Source organism: Coenobita brevimanus, chromosome 101, assembly GCF_032717465.1.
Source record: "Coenobita brevimanus isolate Jiangsu-jjx chromosome 101, ASM3271746v2, whole genome shotgun sequence".
In the NCBI taxonomy this organism is placed as follows: domain Eukaryota; kingdom Metazoa; phylum Arthropoda; class Malacostraca; order Decapoda; family Coenobitidae; genus Coenobita; species Coenobita brevimanus.
In genome coordinates, this window is record NC_137054.1 from 4,898,362 (window position 1) to 4,912,322 (window position 13,961).

The 13,961-nt window shown below is 43.2% G+C and overlaps 1 protein-coding gene across 3 annotated transcripts in view; it reads left to right on the top strand.

The window, feature by feature from the left end:
* The first annotated feature begins 5,437 nt into the window (after positions 1-5,437).
* LOC145415109 (uncharacterized) overlaps positions 5,438-13,961 on the top strand; it is an 80,890-nt gene continuing 72,366 nt past the window's right edge. For all 3 annotated transcript variants that reach the window (XR_013899994.1, XR_013899996.1, XM_080284527.1), the window contains exon 1: positions 5,438-5,471. The gene's annotated coding sequence lies outside the window, so the exon portion shown is untranslated. The remainder of the gene's footprint in view (positions 5,472-13,961) is intronic.

The window sequence follows — 13,961 nt, forward strand, 5'->3', positions numbered from 1 at the left end:
GATGAAAAAAGAAACACATTTATGGGAACGGTACAGTGAGCAGCGATTGTGGACGATGCGTTATGCTTACCATCTCGACACAAACAAGACATATCAATCCTCAGAGGCGGAAAACCACGCCCAAGCTGAATGTAATCATCTGACTTTGAGATAATTACAAAGGTTAAAATTTCTGATCATATGGAAAGGTTACTGGACTCCTGATTTAACGCTCTTGAGGACACAGAGCCACTTATAACTGCGTATTATAACTACATGGAAGCAAAAATAAAAAGTAGTGTAGTTTTCTTTATATCTAAAACAATTAACCACTTCAGCCCTGTGATGTACTGTTTAATTTTTTTCTTACTATCTCCAGGTATTTTTTATTTTTTTTTAGATTGAAAGGACGTTTATAACTGATGGATAGATGCAGCCTTCTCTAACCCTTTCACTACAAGAGTATAATCGTCATAATTAGCAAGAATAAATCAGTAGAATAAGCCATTTGATTCATGAGGTAGTAGTAGTAGTAGTAGTAGTAGTAGGTGTTGTTGTTGCTGTTGTTGTTGTTGTGGTCAGAAGCTCATCTGGACGTAAACTCGGTGGACTGTAGAAAACTGAGCACTTAAGCCGGGCGCTCCCAGAGAACTTTTGTTGAACTTATGCTGACGAAATAATTGTTATGAGAGTGAGCTGCATAGCGTAGGTAGGTGTGTTGTGGTTTGAGGTGAGCTAGGTGAGTGCGTGTGTTGTGAGTGAGGTGCATGAGGTGAGTAAATGTGAGAGTGAGGTGCATGGGGTGAGTGAGTGTGAGGGTGAGGTGTATGGGGGGAGTAAATGTCAGAGTGAGGTGTATGGGGTGAGTGAGTGTGAGAGTGAAGTTTATGAGGCGAGTAAGTGTGTTGTAAAAGTGAGGTGCATGGGGTGAGTAAGTGTGTGAGTGAGGTGCATGAGGTGAGTGAATACAAGAGTGAGGTGCATGGGGCAAATGTGTTGTGAGAGTGAGGTGCATGAGCTAAGTGATTGGTAAGAGTGAAGCGCATGAGGCAAGTGTGTGGTAAAAGTGAGGTGCATGAAGTGAGTGGAGGTGCATGAGGTGAGTGAGTGTGCTGTGGTGTGAGGGGCTGCATTACGGTCACAATGGACTCAAGATTTAGAAATGAGAAACACAGCGACCTTCACTTGCCTTCCCTTGGCGACACTCCCACACAACCTGCTAATAAGGCCAGTGATGGAGCCGTTTTCGCTAACTTGCTTACACTTGTTTATCGCTTTTATTTCATAAAGTTATCGGACACTTGAAAATAAATCAGAATGAAAAATAACGTGAAAGGATGGCAAAGCTACGTGATTTCTTAAGTTATTTCATCCGGAGACTTGTTAATTGCAGAAACTGACTAAAATCCTTTCTGAATATATTCCCGGTATGGTGACTTGGCGGTGTGACGCACATGGAAAAGATTAGTGACTCGACGTGCCTGGAATGAAGGTGAGAATGAGGGCCAGGGAGTAGGGGAGGTGAAAAATGATCTTGAAATTTCTTGCCCAGGCGCATAAAAGACATATACGCGGACAACCTGCAATATGTCGTTGGTTTAAGTGTGTTGTGAGAGTAAGGTCCATGAGGTATGTGTGTTATAAGAGTGAGGTCCATGAGGTATGTGTGTTATAGGAGTGAGGTCCATGAGGTAAGTGTGTTGTAAGTGTGAGGTCAATGAAGTAAGTGTGTTGTGAGTGAAGTGACTGAAGTAAGTGTGTTGTAAGAGTGAACGTATCTGTTGGGAGAAGGTGAGAATTTGGGCAAGGACGAGGAAAATGAGGAATGGCGTAATCTGGGTGAACGTGAGTGTGTTGAGAATAGAAGGGAAGGTGAAGAGAGTGAATGCGAAGGGGGAGAAAAGCGAAGAAGGTGAAAAACGTGCTTGAAAGTGATAATATGGAGAAAGTGTAGAACGGTGTGTCTAAATGGGAAGGGCGGTGAAGGTGAGAAACGACAAGTCTTTAGTGAACGTGAATACAAGGAGAGCGGGGAAGATGACGAAATGCGCTTTCAGAGTAAAACTGAGTGTAGGCAGTTAAAGATCTATGGAATGAAAATGAGGGTGGTGAGAATCCCAAGAGCAAACCTGAAATTAAGGCTTGTGACAGAGGTAAGGGAAGAGCAGCTTGTGTGGGGTGAAAGTGTGTGAACATGAGAGTGAAGGTGGCAGTATACGTAAAGAAATAGCAGTGTGGAGTGCAATTGTGTAGATTTGAAAGTGAGGGTGGAGACAGTGGTAAGGAAAGAGCATGTAGTGCAAAGTTGCAATGCTGAAATATGATAACTAAGGTACTGGTGAAGATGTTGATAATAAAGGTGGTTATAGAGGTGAAAAGTGTATGAACGTGAAAATGAGGGTAGTGGTGGAGGCTGTGAAGTGTGAGAATGTGAAAGTGAGGCTAGTGGATGTGATGAGGAGAGTCTGAATATGAAAGTGAGGGAAACGGCTGAAGTGAGGAAAGTGCATCAATGTGAAACTGAGGGTAGTGGTGGTGAGGAAAGTATATGAGTGTGAGAGTGAGGGTAGTGGTGGTGAGGAAAGTATATGAGTGTGAGAGTGAGGGTAGTTGCAGAGGTGAGGAAAGAGCAGTGCAGTGAAAGTGAGAGCGGTGTGGGCATGGGCGGAGGAAGTGGGTAACAGCGTGCCCAGCCGGAGTGAAAGTGAGAATCTGGCAGCGTAGACCAGACTTCCCCACATCCCCGTATTCTATGTTTGGAGATTTCCTAACACCTTTTCCTTAGCGATTCATTTTACAACTTAAAGGTTAATCTTTTACTGTATGCTATCGATATCATTTTAATTCTGCCTTAGTTTGCATCAAAAACATTCTAGAGGATACCAATGGGGTAATCTACAGAATAAATAACTAAGGATGAGGTGTTACGGAATTTACAAAGTTCCAGCATCTCTTCCTTAACGGTATATTTTGCGTATTACATCTTACAGTTCTCCTGCATGTTATTCATCTTCTTCATATCAACAGGGAGTGCATAAGAAAATACTGACATACCAGTTACAGAAATAAACAGGCAAGAAAAGGGTGTTACATTTCTTGCCAAAAGTCAGACCTAGATACATCGATGCAAGGTTATTTTAGGACGTTGGGGCTTTTTTGGGGGGGCAAGACAGGTCCAGTTAGGTCCCTTTAGATTCAGTTAAGTCCATACAGTTACGCCAGTTCCATTCAAGTCCTTTATATCTATTGAAGTACGGTCAGCGCCATTTAGGTCCAGCTGGTCCAGTTGGTCCAGTCCGAGCAGTCGCGTCAAAGCGGACTCAGTCATATCAGTTAAAGTCTAGTCACGTCCTTTCATAGCAGCATAGAATCACTTACCATTCTGGGTATATGATCAAGTCAGTTTATTTCAGGTCACGGCTATAGCGGTGTGTGTCCATAATCAGCCCTGTGAGTGACATGGTTGCTGGTACGTCAATTTAGGGTCTTCCAGGGATGGGTGGGGTGGATGGAGACGAGTGGACTAGATAGGATGAGATAGCATAGGAGGCGGGTCACAAAGGAGAAAGTACACCCTGTGAATGTAGGCGCTGTAGGTCGGCTGATTATCGGGGTGGACATTGATCAAAACAGAAATCATGGGGGAGTGGTGTGGTGAGCATCAGGTGGGATGGACTGGGTTTGTGGTGGGGGGTGGAGGTTGTGCTGTGAAAGTGGTGATGTAGACAGATAGCTAAGGTGTAAGTAAAAAGGTGGGGGGGAGGGCAAAAATTTGGTATGGTGGACAAAAAGAGTGCATGGCGTGGATGGAGTAGGAGAAGATGGTGGTGTGTGGTGGGGCAGGGAGGGGCAAGTACAAACTGTGAAATTTAATGTTGCAGAGGGGAAGGCGTCGATGGATGGAAGGTGTTAGTCACGGAAATTCTGCGTGAGGATAGAAAAAAGGATGAGGCCGGTGGAGAGGAGTAGGCGGGATGGGCGGAAAAGGTGATGGGTGGCAGGGTGGGACGGGTGCATCATATCCTATGGAGATGGATGCTGTCGGATAGCTGGTGTGGGAGACGTGATGGTTTAATTCAAAGTTTTCCCCAGTAACAAGAGAGAAACACGCGCCGCTCATTTTTATGCTTGACGGCTCACAACGTAGAAGAGAGAGAGAGAGAGAGAGAGAGAGAGAGAGAGAGATTATTGTAACGAGTTTTTAAGTTCTGTTCTGCAATTGTCTGTCAGAAGCGTCGGGTCACGTTCTCCCTCGTCAAAGAGTGTGAAGGATGCAAGTCAGAAGGAGCTAAAAGACTGGCCAACTATTCAACTGCATGACGTATTCTTAGTGTATTATAATTATGAATATCTCCAGGCGATTCATTTCAGTTTGGGAGAGACTTTATGAGCTAGAGAGCTTAATTGTGTTTTTTATTTTCCCATTTACCAATAAGAAGCTGCCGTGTGGTAAATAAAACTATCTTCGAGAAGCAAAAATACAAATGTTACGTCATCGAAGCTGAGGTTAATGCTAAGTTGATATCTGCATCGAATTTAGTCTCTCTCTCTCTCTCTCTCTCTCTCTCTGAAGGGGCAGGTTAAGCATGATTAACGCTAACCTGATATTTGTGTCATCACACCTTGCGTTTCCGTATGGTTAATTTTTGATTGCAATTCTCTCTCTCTCTCTCTCTCTCTCTCTCTCTCTCTCCATTGCAATTCGTGAGGAAATCGTTGCAAGCTTTAACATTCTGGAAGCAGTTGCAGTTGCCTAGTATGTGGCAAGACTGGAGGATTTAGAGAGAAAGAGAGAGAGAGAGAGAGAGAGAGAGGGGGGAGATGCATTAAGGGGAGCGATGAGACAAGTGAGAAGTTTGAGAGATACAAGAGACGAAGGCGGGGAAAAGTGAGACAGAGAGGAGAGGAAGGACGAAGAGGCACAAGATGAATGAAGACACAGTAAGGATTAGGTGGGGAGGGGGGAAGCGAGAGAGAAGGCAGACAGGGAGAGAAGAGTGAGCAAGGAATTGGAAGGAGAGAGGTAGGGAGGAAACAAGGGAGACAGGACAGAGATAGAAAAGATGAATGGAGACAAGATGAATGAAGAATTAGGAGAGAGAGAGAGAGAGAGAGAGAGAGAGAGAGAGAGAGAGAGAGAGAGAGAGAGAGAGAGAGAGAAACACACAGACTGGTGATCGAAGTGGAGCAGTAGAGAGACACAAGAGGGAAGAAGATAGGTGAGTTGGAAGGCAGGAGATGAACAAAATGAGAGATGAAAAGGTGGAAGAAAAGGAGATTGGAGAGAGAGAGAAGCAGAGGGAGGACGGAGAAAGACATACGATGAACAAAGAAACAGGAGAGACGGGAAAACACATAAACAGACAGACAGGAGGGGGAAGGGTGGGAGAAAAGAGACAGGAGAGAGGGAGGTAGGGAGGAAGGGACCGAGGGACGGAGAGAGGTAGGCAGTATTGGTCAGACCGTGGGACTGAGTGGTGGTGTCGTCTCAGGTTCAGCGCCTCCCCCTCTCTCGCTTTCCAGTCTATCCCTCAACCCAAATACCTGATTCCAGTCTGTCTTACCTGGAATCCCGTTAACAAATTATTCACTTACACACCTTAGCTCAGACTCGGTGCTTTATTCCTCCCAAGAATGAAATCTAGCTAACTTTGTGCTATGGAATTTACTAGACAAACTTGGATGCTAATGTCAGGGGGTAAATGTATTTTGGTTTCTGGCTTCATGTGCCCTTCTACAGCATTGCAAAGACTGTGGGCGTCATTTAACCCCTTTCCCCAGTGAAGTGTGAAATTTGGGTAACTTTTTGCTGTTAGATTCGGCATGCAAACTTCATGGCTAATGTCAAGGGGTAAATGTACTTTAATTTCTAGTTCGTGTTTACCTCACAAAATAAACATCTGGTGCATTGAAAACTAACCAACATATTAAGTAACTTAAAAATTTAGTGCATATCAACAAGATCTCACCCAAATCAAGTTATGTCGAGTGAATTCGTGTGAAAATGAGGTGGGAAATCCTGGCCAAGAAAAGTGAATGTTTGCTTTCAATTTTATTTTTTCTTTTATGTACGAACGTGAAGGAATTCCGTCACGGCGACTGACGGGGAAACGAGGTGAAAATGAAAGCTCATTGGTCGGGCAATGTCGGATTTCTCGACCACTGAACTTTTTTATACTTTTTCGCGAAAGACGGGAAAGTTCGAAGAAGCTTATTGTCACATCTGCGCAAAATATTGGAAGTACCAGTAGTTAAAAGTATTTTTGAGCTTTTGTGCACTATTTTTCCCCTCCGAATGACCGGGAAAATGACAAGTTTTTGGCGCACAGGTGGAATATTCGGGAACAGCTGGTATTCACAGTTTTCACGGATCTGTGGAATTTTTTTTTAAACGAATTATTTCTGTTTCGGACGACGGGAAACAATGAAGCTTTTTAAAGCACTTCGCTGGGAATATCTGCAGTCATCAGCACTCACAGGTATTCGTGTGCGTGTGTGTGTGTGTGTGTGTGTATATATATATATATATATATATATATATATATATATATATATATATATATATATTTGTGTGTTAATGAATAATTATTTTCAGAAGACGAGACACTGGACCAAGGTATTATGTATTTTCCTGGAAAATTGTGAAACAGTCGGGATTCACAAATATGCAAGGATATAACTGGAAACTTTGGATTTATCGAGCTCCGCAAATATTTCTGGATGTGTGAGTATGTGTAGACTTGATTAGGCCTACGGGTGGCATGGATACATGACCGGACAGGTATGTATGTGCAGCTTTGTTTATGTAAGGTATGTTGGTATGCTGAGGTGTGGGTGAGGTGACGTCGGGTGGCTGAGTAAGTAGGTTGTGTGTGAGAGTGTGTGTGTGTGTGTGTGTTCTGATGAATATATGCATGAGAATGTGTATATTTAGGGTTGTCTGCTAAATATGTATGATCATAGATGTAATACAGATGAACGTATGGAGCGAACTATGTCCTGACAACACACACATATAAAAAACTACATGTATATGAAAGTGTATGTACGTTTTACACATTACCGGGTAAATCTACATGACTACACGATGTACATGACTTACGGTTTTGTGGTCTGGTGGTCTGAGATGCCCGTAGGATTGAGAGTGATAAGTTTTGCCTTCGGTTCGAGTCCCCAAGTGGCGACTGGAGGTTTTTCGTCCGTGTAATGCCACCAGAGAGAGAGAGAGAGAGAGAGAGGAAGAAGAGGCTAGTCACCTGCCCATACGTGTTCTGGACAACGAAAACCTAACCTTGGACCCCTACACCATGGATGGGCTATACGAGACTGGATTTTATTATTATTATTATTATTTTCTTTAACGAGAAAAATGCTAGTAAGTGTACAGTATATAAAAGAAAAAAAAAAAAAAAAGGATTACACCTCTTGCTACAGACACATATACCTAAAGACTAGTTTATGTGGCATGGGTATTATGCAAATGGCTCATGCACTTCATTGCCCTTTTGCTGTATCGCTGCTTTTATCCTAACTACGTGTTTTGAAGAGAAAGTTACTTTGTTCTTTAGCTAATGGGAAAAGTATATTCTCTCTCTCTCTCTCTCTTACAGCTTAATTATCCTTTCATCCTCCCCCCCTACATCCTCTCCCTCACTTGCCTCTTCCCCCCCCCTCCCTTCATCTCCCTCTCCCTTATCTAACTCGTCCTTTTCCTGTTTACCCGATCTTCTCGTGTTTCTCTTTCCCACGTATTTCTGTCCACGTCTCTCTCTCTCTCTCTCTCTCTCTCTCTCTTTGCAGAAAGGCAAAAGAAGAGAGAGATGACGAGGATAAAGGAAGAATGAAGGGGGATAATGTATAAAGGAGAAAAGTTTGGAATAATAAGTGATGGAGGGAGAGAGAAAAGAGGAAAGGAGGGAATGTTGGAGAAGGGGAGAGAAAGGAGGAAAGGAGGGAATGATCGTTAATGAAGTGTGGAAGAGGAGAGGGAATGCTGAGGAATGGAGGGAAAGTGGAAGAAAGGGGGGGGACTGATGAGGGATGGAGGGAGGGAAAAAGAAAGGAGGGAAGATGGAAAGGGAGGTAAAAAGGGATTAATGATGATGGATAGAGTGAGAGAGGAGGAAAGAAGAAGAAGGCAGTATGAAAGGACTTTAGGAAGGGAGGTAAGGAAGGAGAAGGAAGGAAGAAAGGAAGGAAGATTGAGGTAAAGTAGAAGAAGGATAGAAGAAAGGCAGAAAGATGGAAGGTAAGGACAGAAGAAAGGAAGGACGCAACGATGTAAGGATGGAGAAGGAAGGAAGAAAAGAAAGAGATGGAAAGAAAAAAGGAAGGAAGAAGGGACGTAAGGAAGGAGAAAGAAAGAAACAAGGAAGGAAGGAAGAAGGGAGGTAAGGAAGGAGAGGGAAAAAAGAAAGGCAGAAGGAAGGGAGGTACAGAAAGAAGAAATAAGGAAGAAAGGAAGGAAAAGGAAAGAGGAAGGAAGAGGTGTGACAAGGAAGGAAGGAAGTAGAAAGTGAAGGAGAAGGGAGATAGGGAAGGGATAATAACGACTGCAAAGATATAAGGAAAGAGAGAGAGAGAGAGAAGAGGAAAGAAGAGCTGGAGGGAGGGGACAGAAAGGAGAGAAGGAGGGAGAAAGAGAGAGGAAAAAAAAAGATAGAAGGAGGGAGAGAGAAAGAGGAACAAAGGAGAGAGAAACGGGGGAAGAAAAGACAGAAGAATTGAGAGGGACAGGAGGAAGGACGAGAAGGAGTTACAGCATAGGATTGGTACAGGTATCATGTGACTCACTATTATGTCCTATTGGTACGTGATCTTATGTACGTACACACACACACACACACACACACACACACACACACACACACACACACTGTCTGTCTGTCTGTCTGTCTGTCTGTCTGTCTCTGTCTGTCTGTCTGTCTGTCTCTCTCTCTCTCTCTCTCTCTCTCTCTCTCTCTCTCTCTCTCTCTCTCGCATCGTCTCCAAGACAATTACACAAAAAAAATTACACAAGCAACATCTCACACTAAGTAATTTACAGCATCGCTACAATAACACATAACATCCTCATAATACTCCTTGGCCTTCTTAATTCGTTCATTTATATATATATATATATATATATATATATATATATATATATATATATATATATATATATATATATATATATATATATATATATATGAAGTCTTCGGATATTTGGGTCCGATCTCCATTATTTATTATGATTTATATTTTTTTAATGACTTTTCTTCAATCAGATCGTTATTTAATGGAGATATGTGTTTCATAGTAAATTTCTTTGGATGTTCACTTATATATTACACAACCCTTTCACCAAGATGATATAATTAATTTAATCACACTGCCACCAGGAGAGTTTATTGAGTTTTGGAAGGACTTGTAGTGTGAACGCGTTAATAAAATTCCCCCTAAATTGAATGAAATCGTCTGGAGGTACTGCAAATACAACGGAAATAAATTAGTCAGCGTAGCGAAGGGCTTGAAAGGAGTAGCTGCGTTAGTTCATAAGTTTCGCTTTTCATGCCAATTTCACTATTAATTCCTTCAATACGATGATGTAGTTTACTTCTACCTCTACCACCGTCGTATACGATTTTGTGCATATTAAGTTACAACTTTCACTACGACCTCACTCAGTACGATAACGTCTTTATAGGTGCTTGATACGGGCAGACTTTTTATTCATTCTAGGAGAGACCTCAGTGTGAAGGAGTTGATGTAAGTTATTCATTTCTATCATATTTTATTTTCACTATCGACTTCATTTCCTACCCTTTCAGTGCGGTGACGACTTCAGTACTTCATCCTTGCCATCATCGAACCATCTAAAAGGAACCTTGTCATTTCACTTTTATACCTGCTTTACTTGCCTCGTTACTGAAAACAAGGACCGCTGTCAATTGCACTGCATCTCGTAACTGGTACAATTATTGCAGCCTTGACTGTGGCGAATGAGAGTGTGTTTTGTAATTTGTGGTGGCTGTAACGGGAGGGACCTGTAACTGTAGCGAGGAGAGGCAGATGGTGGTGGTGGCAGGTGTGAGGTAAGGCAGGCGGGAGGAATTAAAGGCAGGTGTCACAGGTATATTGAGAAGGACGGCAGGTGCTGCGAAATAGGGGGACAGGTGTAGGGGGACAGGTGTAGGAAGACAATGGTAAAGGGGCAAGTATAGAGGCAGGTGTAAGGAGACAGGTGTAGTGAGTCACATGTGGAGAGATAAATATAGGGAGACAGGTGTATGACAACAGGTGTAAGGAAACATGCAGAGTGACAGGTGTAGACTGACAGGTGTAGGGGAACAGTTGTGGGAGGACATGTGTAGGGAGAGGTGCAGGGGGACAGGTGTAGGATGACAGGTGTAGGGAGACTGATGTATGGAGGCAGGTATAACTCAACTGTAGGAAGACAGGTGTAGGTAGACAAGTATAGAGGACAGATGTAAGGAGACAGGTGTAGGAAGGCCGATGAAAGAGAGTTGTAGCAGACAGATGTAGGAAGGCAGATGTGTGGTAAGCAGGTATGTGTCAGGTGTAAGCAACGGGATATGAATGAGGCAAGTGTAATGAAAGGACCGGCTGCCTGTAATAGCAAGGGGGTGAACCAGATGGTGGTGCTTAGGAGGATGCCAGGCAGGAGTGGGGTAGGCAAGCAGGTGTGAGGCAGGATTGAGGGGATCTTGGTGTGGTAGATGTTTGGTATTATGAGGCTGATATAGAGGAAGTGATGGCCAAATGATAAGACTTTTTTTTATTTTTATTTTACTGATGGAAGTTCGATAGCAGGTTGGGGCAGGAAACAATCTTAGTTGAATTTCGCCAGAACAAACTTTACTCATTATCCACAACACTCACCATTACTGTGGGTGTTACTGTCGAAGTGGTGGTATGTGAAGGTGTGTTGTACGTAGAGGGACTGCTGGGTCTGTGAGAATGGGTTCGGATGCCTATGCCCAGAATCAACCAAAAATGAAAAAATAAATGTATGATAAATGTGAGGAAGGTTTATGGCAGGTGTGAAGCAGGTGTGTGGTAAATGTGAGGCAGGATGATGGTAGGGGTAAGGCAGGTTTATAGTAATGCTGAGGCAGATGTATGATAGGTGTGAGCCAGGTTTATGGTAGGTGTGAGGTTGGTTTATGGTAGGTGTGAGCCAGGTTTATGGTAGGTGTGAGGTTGATTTATGGTAGGTGTGAGGCAGGTTTATGGTAGGTGTGAGGTTGATTTATGGTAGGTGTGAGGCAGGTTTATGTCAGGTGTGAGGCAGGTCTATGTCAGGTGTGAGGCAGGTTTACGTCAGGTGTGAGGCAGGTTTGTGGTAGGCGTGAGGCAGGTTTATGGTACGGGTGAGACAGGTTTATGTCAGGTGTGAGGCAGGTTTATGGTACGGGTGAGACATGTTTGTGGCAGGCGTAAGTAAAACATGTGTTACGAAGGTGCAAGGTAGGTCATGTGTGAAGCAGGTGTGTGTTAGGTAGGCGTATATCAGGCGTAAGAGGGATTCTGTGCTCTTTTTACTGTAACTTGGCCCAACTCTGCTATCTCCAAATCTTGAGGACCGAGTTTTAACAATCGATTAATTCTAAAATGTGGCTCTATAAAGGATAACTGCAGAAAGGGTGACGAACCGGAGTGTTGTCTTTCTCTGCCACTAAGCTACGTTCAGTAAGCCGAGACAAATATGTGGATCGAGTTAAGGTGAAAAGGGTATTGTTAGGCAGGTATGAGATAGGTGTAAGGAAGGTATTAGCTAGGCAGGTGCATGACAGGTGTGGATAAGGCATGTGTGAGGGGGATATTGGTGAGGCAGGTGTGAGGTAAGTAGGTATAAGTCTGGTGAGGGAGGTATACTAGTTTGACAGATGTGAGGTAGGTAGGTATAAGTAGGTGTAAGGAAGGTAAGTATAATACAGGTATGTCTGGTGTAAAGGGGAATACTGGTGAGGCAGATGTGAGAGAGACAAGTGTAAGGAAGTTGTGAGGCTGTATGTGTATGAGGTAGTTGTGTGTGTGTGTGTGTGTGTGTGTGTGTGTGTGTGTGAGAGAGAGAGAGAGAGAGAGAGAGAGAGAGAGAGAGAGAGAGAGAGAGGAAATAATGGAGATGTGAAGCAGACATGGGTAGGCAGACACGGTGTATATGGAGGGTAGGTGCAGATAGACAGGTACGAATAGCCACAAACACATATAGACAGACAGGCAGATGCAGACAGGCAGGTATGAATAGTTAGGAACCCACAAACAGGTGTGAAAAGACGGGTATGGTTAGGCAAGCATGGATAGGCAGGTGGAAGGGATGTGATGATGGAAAGAGGTAGGTATGATGATGGTAAAGTGTGAAGTGAATAATTGTTAAGTGTGAGGATGAGATGGGAATGAGTGCGAGGTGAGTGAAGTGTAGAGTGGATAGGGACGAGATGCAAGGATAAGACGGGAGGTAGGTGTGAAGTGAGTGGAGTGCGAGATGAATATGTGTAAAATGAGAGGATGAGATGAGAGATGAATGTGAAGTGTGAAGTGGATGAGTGCGATGTGCGCGAATAGGAGAGATACGAGTAAGTGTGAGGAGGATACAAGAGACAAGTGTGAAGTGAAGTGTGAAGTGGATAAGCGTAAGGCGTAGGACTGAAATGAGAGATAAGCGTGAGGTGTGTGAACTATGAAGTGGATAAGTGTGAGGTGAGAGGTTAAAAGGAGGACTGGATGTGAGGTGAGTGAAGTAATGCACACGTAGGCAGGTGTGTGTGGGGGGAGCAGGTGTGTGAGGGGGTCAGGTGCAGGGACCTTGATGAACAGGATAAACATATTGATTTATTCCCCTATTTATGGTAATTATGAAGTTCCCTCCCTTCCTCCCTTCTCTCTCTCTCCCTTCCTCCCGTACTTTCCTTTTCTTCCTCCCTTACTTAATTCTCTCTCTTTCTCCCTCCCTCCTTCATTTATTTTCTCCCTTCCTTTCACTCTGTCTCCATTTATTTTCTCCCGTCTTTCCTCCATTCCTCTCTCTCTCTCTCTCTCTCTCCTTTACTTTCCTTTTCTTTTTCTTCATTTCATTTTTCTCCCTTCGTCCCTCTTTGTTTTCCTTTTGTCTTGCTATTGTCTTTTCCTCTCTCCCTCCCTCCGTCTTTCTTCCTACCATTCCCCCCTCCCTCCCTCTTCTGTTTCTCCCTCGCACCCTTTCTTGTCTTAGTATATTTTCTTTCCTCAATTCCTTCATGAATCCTCTCCCTTCTTTCTTACCTCCCTCATATAGTCTCTCCCTTCCCCTGTTTCCCACATGTCTTTCTCTTCTTTCCTCCCTCTCGTCCTCATTAACACTCTCTCTCCCTTCCTTTTTTTCTTTCCCCTCCTTTCCTTTTCCTATCTTTCTTTCCTTCTCTGATATTCTCTCCTTTTATCCTCCCTCTTCTATAACTTTTTTCTCGTGCTTTCTTGTTTCTTTTTGTTAATCCATATTATATCTTCTTTTATCTCTTCTTCTTATTTTTTCGATCTCTGACTTTTCTTTTCCTTGATCCCTTCTTCACTCTTCTGTTTTACCTTTTTTTCTGTTTTTCCACCTGCACTATTTAATAACATTCTTCTTTCTTTTTCCCCTGATTTATTTTCATTTCTTTTCCTATTGCTTTCCCTCTTTCCTTTTCCTCCCGCCTTTTCTCTCTCTCTTCGTCTATTGCATTCTCTCCAACATTTTCCTACTACTTCACTGTTCTTTCTTTTCCCCAAGGCTTTCTCTTCTTTTTTAACTTCTGCTGTTATGTGTATATCCTCCCCAGTTCGTAAAGTTTTTCTAAAGTGAATAAAATCACCTGGAGATGACATAGTTAAAATGTGCATATAAAAAAAACTCATTGCAGTAGACGGATCAATTTTTTTCTGTCATTTAACCCTTTCACGATCAAGGCAACTCTAGTATTCTATTCCAGCCGAAGCCAAGTTTATCCAATTAAGAGTGA